Genomic DNA, 9,548 nt, shown 5'->3' with positions numbered 1-9,548 from the left:
ATAATTTTACAAAATCAATTTGGCGGATTAACTTAACACAAAACAGTAGATAAAAAGAAAAATAGTAAACAAAAAGAAGAAGAGAACCTAAACTACTGGGCGCTTAGGCCCATGTGGCTGGGGAGGCTTAGCCCAGCCGCCCTCCTCCCACCTCCTGTTCATAGGAGGGCGTGGAGGCCATCCATGGCGCCTCGGCCAGGTGCCGGCCATCCACACCTCCCCCTCGAATACAAGACCCCCTTTGCCCCTCTCCCTCGACCCCGCGACCCTGGTCAAACCCTAGCCACTACCCCCTTTTACCCCTCGCTCTCCTCCCCGATCTGGAGAGGCACCCGACGCGGTCGTCGCCGTCGCCGCGCCGATCCCGCGGCCATCGAACTCCCCTCATCGATGCAACAAGTCCAGGAGCTCCGCAATTTTCATCTACGCCATCTACGACCATCCGTTCGAGTTCGACGCCTCTACATCATGCGGATCGAGCTTCTTATTCCTTGGTCGCCGCCGAATTTCGTCTCTAAATTCGTCCAACCCAGCGCTCCTAAGCTCCCACCAGGCCTACTTGTGCCACCACGGTGAGCTCATCTCCCGATTCCCCCGCTTTTCCCCCTCGATCTGTCGCCGTAGATGTCGCTCCATGAGGACCAGTCGGCATGGCCGGAGTTTGGCCCGTCCGTGCCGTGGTCACGCCCGTATGCCCGTGCTGCTCCAGCCTAAGCCCCTAACCGCATGTGAACGCCCGCCCGCGCTGCTGCTGGCTATTTCCGTTGCCGCTTTTGCTTCTTGCTGCAGCTGGCGCTACTGCTTTCTGCTCCCGCTGCTGCCGCTACTTCCTACTGCTGCCTCTGCTTTCCCCTGCTCCCCGCCGCATGCCGCAACCGTCCGATTGCCCTGACGCATGCCTGCGCTGTCCGCTCGCCCAGCCGTCTGCTTGTTCGGCCACCAGTGTTGCGGCTGGCGCTGGCCGCGAGCGCCCCATGTGTGCGCTCGTGCGTGAGGCACGGCCACACAGTGGCCGGCTAGTGCCATCACCACCTGGGCCCTTCTAGGATTAGATTAGACGCTAATCTAATTACATGCCACTAAACCAGCACCTTACACACTAATAATGGGCCCCCACCACTAACTAGGCAAAGTAAACAATCTGTTTAAAATAATGGCCCAATGACATCTGGGCCCCACTGCCCAGTTTTCACCAGTCAACCCAGTCAATGTTGACTGTTGACCCTGCTGACTCAACACCCCACTGGCCCCACATGTCAGCCCGTGTGTGCATTGATGTGTACACTCTACTAGGTGCACTTAGCATTTTAATTTAATATAATTTTTGAATTAATTTAATTCCAGAAAATTGATTAAATCTTTTAAAATTAATATAAAATAAACCGTAGCTCGGATGGAATAACTTTGTGCATGAAAGTTGCTCAGAACGATGAGACGAATCTGAATACACAACTCGTTCATCCGCCACACGTCCCTAGCATAGCAAACATGCAACTTTCCCCCTCTGGTCCATCTGTCCGAAAACGCGAAACACCGGGAATACTTTCCCGGATGTTTCCCCCTTCGCCGGTATCGCCTACTACCGTGATTGGGCACCCCTAGCAACGCTCATTGTCATGTCATGCATCATCATGCATATGTTTGCATTATATTTATTGTTTCTTCCCTCTTTTCTCTCGTTAGACTCCGAGACTGACGCTGGTGCTGCCTAGTTCGACTACGGAGTTGACGACCCCTCCTTGCCAGAGCAACCAGGAAAGCCCCCCTGATCACCAGATATCGCCTATTCTTCCCTCTACTGCTTGCATTAGAGTAGTGTAGCATGTTACTATTCGATTAATCCTATTCTGTTGCATAGCCTGTCATTGTTGCTACATCTGTTGATACCTTACTTGCAATCCTAAATTCTTAGTATAGGATGCTAGTTTACCATTAGTGGCCCTACATTCTTGTCAGTCTGCCATGCTATACTATCGGGCCATGATCACTCGGGAGGTGATCACGGGTATATATTATACATACATATACTATACAGATGGTGACTAAAGTCGGGTTGGCTCGTTGAGTACTCGCAAGTGATTTCGATGTGGGGGCTGGAAGGACAGGTGGCCAAATCCCGGTAGAGGTGGGCCTGGGTTCCCACGACCCCCGACTGTTACTTTGTGGTGGAGCGACATGGAAGGTTGAGACCACCTAGGCAAGAGATGGGCCTGGCCTTGGTCGGCGTTCGCGGTTACTTCATAATAACATGCTTAACGAGATCTTGGTATTTGATCTGAGTCTGGCCACTGGCCTATACGCACTAACCAACTACGCGGGAAAGATATGGGCACTCGACATCGTGGTATCAACCGAAGCCTTCGTGACGTCAACGACTTAGCGGCGCGCGCCGGATTGGAACGTAAGTCTGCTCTTGTATTAAGGGGGCTGGTTCTGCTTTCGGCCGCCCTCGCAACATGCAGGTGTGCAGTGGGCGATGGGCCCAGACCCCTGCGCGCATAGGATTTAGACCGGCGTGCTAACCTCTCTGTTGTGCCTAGGTGGGGCTGGGACGTGTTGATCTTCCGAGGCCGGGCATGACCCAGGAAAGTGTGTCCGGCCAAATGGGATCGAACGTGTTGGGTTATGTGGTGCACCCCTACAGGGAAGTTTATCTATTCGAATAGCCATGTCCCTCGGTAAAAGGACGACCCGGAGTTGTACCTTGACCTTATGACAACTAGAACCGGATACTTAATAAAACACACCGAGACAAGTTCCAGAGACATCCCGGTGATCGCTTTCCCACAGGGCGACGAGGGGAGGATCGCCGGGTAGGATTATGCTATGCGATGCTACTTGGAGGACTTCAATCTACTCTCTTCTACATGCTGCAAGACGGAGGCTGCCAGAAGCGTAGTCTTTGATAGGACTAGCTATCCCCCACTTATTCTGGCATTCTGCAGTTCAGTCCACCGATATTGCCTCTTGACACATATACCCATGCATATGTAGTGTAGATCCTTGCTTGCGAGTACTTTGGATGAGTACTCACGGTTTCTCTTCTCCCCCTTTTCCCCCTTTTCCTCTTCTTCCTGGTTGTCGCAACCAGATGCTGGAGCCCAGGAGCCAGACGCCACCGTCGATGATGACTCCTACTTCACCGAAGGTGCCTACTACTACGTGCAGGCCGCTGATGACGACCAGGAGTAGTTTAGGAGGATCCCAGGCAGGAGGCCTGCGCCTTTTTTGATCTGTATCCCAGTTTGTGCTAGCCCTCTTATGGCAACTTGTTTAACTTATGTATGTACTCAGATATTGTTGCTTCCGCTGACTCGTCTGTGATCGAGCACTTGTATTCGAGCCCTCGAAGCCCCTGGCTTGTATTATGATGCTTGTATGACTTATTTTACTTTTAGAGTTGTGTTGTGATATCTTCCCATGAGTTCCTGATCTTGATCGTACACATTTGCGTGCATGATTAGTGTATGATTGAATCGGGGGCGTCACAGAAGGTCCAGGGGGCCATGACGCAGTCAGCAGCTCTACTAAAGTGGTGTTTGGGCCAGAATTGCCTCCAGAGCTAGCTTTGAGGAGGTCTTTTGAAGCATTATTTGACTCTGCCATTATCGCTGAAGTCCCTAAGCCTTTGTAGGTGATGCCCTTTCAATCAGTGATGCTCACAAAAAGGAGCTGGGATTTAGCTTTTAATGATGTTCCAAGATTGACTTGGAGTGAGGTCACAGATCAGCCTATGCAGCGCCCTATGGCAAGAGCTCTTTTTCCAGCACTACAAACCTCCATTGATCCCTTCATTGAGATACAACAGCCTAGAGATGCACCTGATGAAAGTTTCTCCTTTTCTACACAATGCAACAGAAAGGCCAGAAAGCCCAGAAAGACTTCGACACCAACACCTGTAGTGGAAACATCGGTTAGAAGGAGTACTCATGGTTCTTTGCAGAGGGATGATTTTAAACCAACCTTCCATGAATTACCTATGCAATCCAAGAGGAGGAAACCAAAGGAAAAACCTTTTTCTGCTATATTGTCTGAGAACATGCAGGATGCACCAACTGCTGACCTACCCCCTCCAACCCCCATCAACAAGGTTTAGAAGATTGGCCAAGAGCTAGGCATTGCTGAGGATTTGATATCTGCGGAGAATCTTATGGCTAATCCATCTTCTCCTACCTACACTAGTTCTGATGATTAGTACCCAGCTGGTTTATTGGGGGTGGCAGGATTTGTCTTTTGCTCTACTTATGACAGGGTTATTTGATATGTCCTTTATTGTACCTTGTAATAATTTGACTGTAATCGAGGTGGGCACATGTGGTCTTTATGTTTTAGGTGGCACTATGTGTCGTCATGCTATGTTCTTTACTCATATTTGTTATAATGAGTACTGCCTGTAAGAAGCTATGTTCTTTACTCATATTTGTTATAATGAGTACTGCCTATAAGAATTGGAATGTGCTTTGTTGGAATGTAAGGGGCCTAAATTCTGATGTTAGGCAGAGGGCTGTCAAGCAGAAACTGGATGAGAGTCGGTATGCTATAGCATGTTTCCAAGAGACCAAAATGCTCCTATTTTGATTTCAGATCTATCAAATCTTTTTGTCCTAAAAGATTTGATAGTTTTGCTTATTCTCCTTCCGTGGGTGCTTCTGGAGGCATTTTAATTGTTTGGAATTCTTATATTTTTTGGGGCAACTTAATTGAGGTTCAGCAACATGGTGTCATGGTGCTATTTATCTCCAAGCAAAATAATGAGCAATTGACCTTAATTTATGTTTATGGGCCCTATCAAGGTGAAGCCAGAGACATCTTTGCCAGTTGGTTATATAATTTGCAAATACCTATGGGTGAGAACTGGCTTGAATTTCATCAGATCGATTGAAAACAGAAACCTGTCTAGTGAGGATTTTAATGATATATTTATTTTCAATGAAATTATTGCACACCTTGGCTTGCTGGAATTGCCTCTAAAGGGAAGGGCATATACATGGTCTAACATGCAAGACAACCCTCTCCTAGAGCAACTGGATTGGTTTTTTACATCTGCTAATTGGATTTCTTCCAATCCCTTTAGCTAGAACAACCTTTGATCATGTACCCTGAATGGTGACCATTAAAACATCCATCCCTAAATCAAACCTTTTCATATTTGAGAATTATTGAGTAGAGCTTGATGGGTCTATGGATTGTGTTAAGCAGTCATGGCAAAAACCATCTAAAAAGTCTCACATTACTGCTAAAATTGCAAGCAAGTTCAAGGCTCTAAGAGTGGCCCTTAAGAAATGGCAGGTGAATATCTCGAAGTTAAAGGGATTGATCTCAAAATGTAATCAGGTGGTTTTGTACCTTGATGGTCTAGAGGAGCTTAGTCCATTATATTGACCTGAATTTAATTTCAAGAAGGTTGTTAAACTGCATGTGGAAACATTGATGCATCTTCAGTTTGTATATTGGAAAAAGAGGTGCACAATTAGATACATAAAAGTTAGTGGGGAGAACACAAAGTTTTTCATGCCATGGCTACTGAGAGGCACAGGAGAAATTCAATTGCTAGTCTGAAAGATGTGGATGGTTCTGTGGTCTCCCAACATTCACAGATGGAAGGCATCATGTTTCAAGAATAGAATGGGGGTCTCTACTGGAATTGTAATGGGTTTTGACCTAAGTGTTTTGTTGACACCTATTGATGGTTTAGAGTTTCTCACATAACCTTTTAGTAAAGAGGAAATGGATGATACGGTGAAACACATGCCAATTGACAAAGCTCCTGGGCCAGATGGTTTCAATGGCCTATTCTTCAAAAGATGCTTGCCAATTATCTGTCAGGATTTCTATGAGCTTGCTCAAGCTTTTCATAATGGTACTACAGCCTTAAAAAACATCAATGGCTCTTATATCACTCATACCAAAGAAGTTGGCTCCGGAGGAGGTTGGTGATTATAGACCAATTTATTTGACTGGGATGGGACTCAAGTTTTTATCTAAGATTGCTGCTAATAGGTTTCAAAGGATAATTATGAAATGTATACATAAAATCGGTATGGATTTATAAAAAGCAGAAGAATCCAAGACTATATTGGTTGGTCCCTTGAGTACTTGCACCAATGTCACCAATCAAAGAGACCAATTGTTATTCTTAAATTGGACTTTGAGAAGGCCTTTGATTCCATTGAGCATGAAGGTATTTTGCAGATCTTGAAGTATAAAGGATTTAATGAGAAATGGATTTCTTGGGTCAAGGAGCTGTTCTCCACTGGAACATATTCAGTTCGCTTGAATGGAGTACCAGGTAGACAAATCCTTTACAAAAAGGGAGTTAGATAGGAAGATTGCCTCTCACCCTTGCTCTTTGTTATTGCTGCTGACTTCTTACAATCAGTAGTTAATGATATGTTCAGAAAGAGCATTCTTAAATTGCATATACCATGTCATGACCAAGATTATCCAATAGTGTAATATGCGGATGATACTCTCATAACTCTGCAAGCAGACAGAACATAGTTGCTTGCCTTAAAAGATATGCTTCATGTTTTCTCCACCTCAACTAGCTTAGTAGTTAACTATCACAAATCATCCATGGTTCCCATTAATGTTGATGAGGATATAATCACTAGTTTAGTTGCTGCTTTTGGATGTCAAGTTGGAAAAATGCGCTCCACATATCTAGGACTGCCTGTGGGTACTACTAGGCCGAAAATGATTGATTTCATGCCTCTGTTAGATTGCATGGAGAGATGAATGATAGCAAGCTCTTCCTTCCTCAATCAGGGTGAAAGACTTCAGTTTCTCAATTATGCCCTGTCATGCATGCCCATTTTTTTTATCTTGGCAGTTTGCTAGTTCCCCTTGGAATTTTTAAAGCAATTGGAGAGATTCCAGAGGCAATGCTTATGGAGAAAGCATAGAGATGAGCCTTCCCCATCTTTGGCAGCCCGGGACCTAATTTGTAGACCCAAAAGCAAAGGGGGGTTAGGCATTTTGAATCCGGGTGTCCAGAATATTGCCCTATTGCTCAAACATATGCACAAATTTTTAAATAGGATGGATCTGCCATGGGTCTGTCTTATTTGGAATACATATTTTCATGGAAGAGTTCCACAGGGTAGAGCCAGCTGTGGTTCTTTCTGGTGGAAGGATATATGCCAATTACTGGATCATTTCAGGAATACAACATGGGTACAAATCAACTCTAGAGATTCCGCTCTGTTTTGGTCTGGCAAATGGAAGATTGGTGATTCTGTGGCTCCTCTACAATCAAGTTTCCAAGGTTATTTTCTTATGTGAGAGATCCTTGGATAACAGTATCTGAAGCCTTTCAAGCACTGGATATTGCTCAGATGTTTCACCTACCTTTGTCTGAACAGGCATATCAGTAATATATGACAGTCCAGACTTTGATGACCACCCACAATAGAGATTTAGGTGCAAAAGATATCTGGTATTTGCAAGGGACATGCAATGCTTTTAAACCCAAGTTGTTCTATTGTTTCATGCATTCTAGCTTGTCATTCAATCCTCTGCTGTTATGGATCTGGAAATCATCCTGCACAATGAAAATTAAAGTGTTTGCATGGATGTTGATCATGGATAGGCTTAACACTAAAGATATGGTTGATAGAAGGCATTGGCTTTTGGATAATGGAGTGAATTGTGTTCTTTGCCCACTGTTGACAAGAGAAACCAGGGATCACTTATTCTTCCACTGTAATTTCAGTGTGAGAGTATGGAATTATCTTCAAATCTCATGGCCTCGGGGAGATGATATGAGCACCATTGTGATGAAAGCTAGGCAAGACTTTGCAAAACCTTTTTTCACTGAGGTGGTCTTTGTTGCATGCTCGAACATTTGGATAGTCAGAAATGCAAAGGTGTTTAGGCATGAAAGGCCTAGTTTTAATAAATGGAGAAGTGCCTTCATCCATGATATCACTCTCATGCAGCATAGAGTTAAACATTGTTTTAGAGATGAGTTACTGAGATGGATTTCCTTTTTACCTCCTTGAGGTCATGACTTCTGGTTAGCTAGTTTCTTCCTTTCTCCTCTCTTTTATTTTTAGTTAACCTGATTACCACTAGTAATGCATGTACATTGTAACTTCTGTAGTTAATAAAGTTCAAATGTTGTGGGGGGTCTTCCCTATAGTTTCTAGTCAAAAAAACACTAATAATAAGCTATGGACAAAATTTTCTAAAAGGTCATCTTGTATATTTCGTCCATCTTCTTGTATGTCATCATGGTGGCTTCAAAGTACGGAAATCTCCATCGGAAACACAGTTCATGTTCCCTTCGAATGCGCCTTCATCACAAAGCTTGATCATGCTCCAGCTTTCATTCTTCTTGTCCATGCTCGGCATTTAAACTGTAAGCAACACAAATGTATCTAAGTTAGGCAGCATCACATTCTCATGAACATTAGAAAGATGACCAAGAAACGAAAGTACCTGATAATTCAACTGGCGTGTGCGAGCTCTAGTACTTGACCCAGTAGGTATAGCAGCAAGGGTTGTGGGTGTAACTATGGTAGCCAAGTCCTCATCATCCTCCCCTTCTTGAAAACGAAGCCTCCTCGGCGTTGCATAAATTGAAATGTGGCTAAGAAAAGAGACAAGGTGTACACATTGTATATGTATATGTCATCCATGTTTATTGATTTTAGTTGTGGCACATGTGACACATTTATACAAGAGTACTCGATAAATGTCGTGAAATATAAAGCCAAAATACTATCCCAAGAAGTCAAAGGCATGAAAATATTGCAACTCAGTTTGCACACATAAGTGAAGCTCTTAATCATAACAAAAGATTGGTAATGCTCATCATTAAACCATCCCAACCTTGATGAACCATAACCAAGATTAGAGGTCATATCAAAATGAGTAAACATTGGCACAATTATTTTCAAACGTATTTGATCCAAATCTGATTTATTCCCTGATTCACATGGTTCTTTCGTATCAATAGCTAATTTAATGGGTTCACTCAAAATTGTTTGATCACATGGCAAAGTCAAATCATCAACATAGTCCTCTAAAATAGCTGGTGTGATCAAAGTAGTGGGTAGCTCATTGCATGGTTCATTTAAATTGACAAGGCATTCATCATACTCATGTGGAGTTGGAAGATCTGTACCTTTGTCATTACCTCTTATGATCAACTCAGATGATGTAGACACTCTTGGAGGTGATGTGTCACATGGTGGAGATGATGTAGTCCTCACACCAACAGATGTGGTTGTCATATTACACCTAGTAGTTGAAGGGACAACCGTATCATCTCTTGGAATATGCACATTGCACTTATTCTCCTTATGGACAACACGCCATTTTATTTCCTGTTCAGCTTTGCAAGCAAGACGAAACAAACGGTCCATAGGATAACACTCTTCATGAATTAGTATCTCCTGAATATCATGGTTTAATCCTCCCCAAAATCTATCCATCAAATCATCTTCATTTTCCTCTAACAAGAAGTGCAACAAGGTAGTCCGTAAATCATCATAATATGTTGTTACAGTGTCACTACCTTGTTTTAAATGTTGTAGTTTTTT

This window comes from Triticum aestivum, chromosome 1B (genome assembly GCF_018294505.1).
Source record: "Triticum aestivum cultivar Chinese Spring chromosome 1B, IWGSC CS RefSeq v2.1, whole genome shotgun sequence".
In the NCBI taxonomy this organism is placed as follows: domain Eukaryota; kingdom Viridiplantae; phylum Streptophyta; class Magnoliopsida; order Poales; family Poaceae; genus Triticum; species Triticum aestivum.
Note: the sequence above shows the minus strand (reverse complement) of the source record.